Here is a 2500-nt window from a genome sequence, read left to right on the forward strand (position 1 = left end):
AAAAGCTGGGCCCTGGTGCGGGCGCTTGCCTCGACCACCATCGGCACACGCTGGGCCCTGGTGCGGGCGCTTGCCTCGACCACCATCGGCACACGCTGGGCCCTGGTGCGACAGGTTGCCTCGAGCACCATCGGCACACGCTGGGCCCTGGTGCGGGCGCTTGCCTCGACCACCATCGGCACACGCTGGGCCCTGGTGCGGCAGGTTGCCTCGAGCACCATCGGCACACGCTGGGCCCTGGTGCGGTCGGTTGCCTCGAGCACCATCGGCACACGCTGGGCCCTGGTGCGGGCGCTTGCCTCGACCACCATCGGCACAGGCTGGGCCCTGGTGCGGCAGGTTGCCTCGACCACCATCGGCACACGCTGGGCCCTGGTGCGGCAGGTTGCCTCGAGCACCATCGGCACACGCTGGGCCCTGGTGCGGTCGGTTGCCTCGATCACCATCGGCACACGCTGGGCCCTGGTGCGGGCGCTTGCCTCGACCACCATCGGCACACGCTGGGCCCTGGTGCGGCAGCTTGCCTCGAGCACCATCGGCACACGCTCGGCCCTGGTGCGGTCGGTTGCCTCGAGCACCATCGGCACACGCTGGGCCCTGGTGTGGCAGGTTGCCTCGACCACCATCGGCACACGCTGGGCCCTGGTGCGGGCGCTTGCCTCGACCACCATCGGCACACGCTCCACCCTGGTGCGGTCGGTTGCCTCGAGCACCATCGGCACACGCTGGGCCCTGGTGCGGCAGGTTGCCTCGACCACCATCGGCACACGCTGGGCCCTGGTGCGGGCGCTTGCCTCGACCACCATCGGCACACGCTGGGCCCTGGTGCGGGCGCTTGCCTCGACCACCATCGGCACACGCTGGGCCCTGGTGCGGCAGGTTGCCTCGAGCACCATCGGCACACGCTGGGCCCTGGTGCGGGCGGTTGCCTCGACCACCATCGGCACACGCTGGGCCCTATTGCGGGCGCTTGCCTCGACCACCATCGGCACACGCGGGCCCTGGTGCGGCAGGTTGCCTCGAGCACCATCGGCACACGCTGGGCCCTGGTGCGGCAGGTTGCCTCGACCACCATCGGCACACGCTGGGCCCTGGTGCGGGCGCTTGCCTCGAGCACCATCGGCACACGCTCGGCCCTGGTTCGGTCGATTGCCTCGAGCACCATCGGCACACGCTGGGCCCTGGTGCGGCAGGTTGCCTCGACCATCATCGGTAGCCTCGACCACCATCGGCACACGCTGGGCCCTGGTGCGGGCGCTTGCCTCGACCACCATCGGCACACGCTGGGCCCTGGTGCGGTCGGTTGCCTCGAGCACCATCGGCACACGCTGGGCCCTGGTGCGGCAGGTTGCCTCGAGCACCATCGGCACACGCTGGGCCCTGGTGCGGGCGGTTGCCTCGACCACCATCGGCACACGCTGGGCCCTGGTGCGGGCGGTTGCCTCGACCACCATCGGCACACGCTGGGCCCTGGTGCGGGCGCTTGCCTCGAGCACCATCCGCACACGCTGGGCCCTGGTGCGGCAGGTTGCCTCGAGCACCATCGGCACACGCTGGGCCCTGGTGCGGGAGCTTGCCTCGAGCGCCATCGGCACACGCTGGGCCCTGGTGCGGCAAGTTGCCTCGAGCACCATCGGCACACGCTGGGCCCTGGTGCGGTCGGTTGCCTCGAGCACCATCGGCACACGCTGGGCGCTGGTGCGGGCGCTTGCCTCGACCACCATCGGCACACGCTGGGCCCTGGTGCGGCAGGTTGCCTCGATCACCATCGGCACACGCTGGGCCCTGGTGCGACAGGTTGCCTCGAGCACCATCGGCACACTATCGGCCCTGGTGCGAGCGGTTGCCTCGACCACCATCGGCACACGCTGGGCCCTGGTGCGGGCGGTTGCCTCGAGCACCATCGGCACACGCTGGGCCCTGGTGGGTTTAGGCACATCTTCAAATTTCTGCCGTGCCAATGCCATTTTTATGGCTTGTAAATTCATACAATGGTCCCCTAAGCCTTCACGTGAAGTTTCGTTGGAAGATGACTCGTTTTCTATTTTTCATGATTTTCGAAACTTTTTGCGGTTCGAGATTTTTTAAAATTTTTTTATAAGGATTTTTGGCCCCAAATTTTGTAGGCATGATCCTTCTATTTTTGTTGGCATGCACAAAAAAATTCAGCTAAAAGCTCGAAGTGGAGAAGATTTTGTGACCGTTTGAAAAAAGTGTCCCCATTTCAGACACTTTAACGGCTACTGGTAGCAAACCTGTAAAATCTCAAATGCTCTTTAAGGGGGTGTGAATTCTCAGAGGTTTGATGAGGGATAGGGGGCCAACACAAGGCCAAGTACCAGCACCCATCGCACATCATGTGCGCACACCCCCCCGGCCCCCCTCCCAATCGCCGGAACCCCAATGCCGCCGGTCAGGTTCTCCGGCGGTACTCCGGCGATGCTCCGGCGATGCTCCGGCGATGCTGTCCCGAGTGAAAAAAATGCGGCACCAGCACATG

The sequence above is a fragment of the Durio zibethinus genome, unplaced genomic scaffold, assembly GCF_047325235.1.
Source record: "Durio zibethinus cultivar Kanyao isolate XHJ-2024 unplaced genomic scaffold, ASM4732523v1 HiC_scaffold_3, whole genome shotgun sequence".
Classification (NCBI taxonomy): domain Eukaryota; kingdom Viridiplantae; phylum Streptophyta; class Magnoliopsida; order Malvales; family Malvaceae; genus Durio; species Durio zibethinus.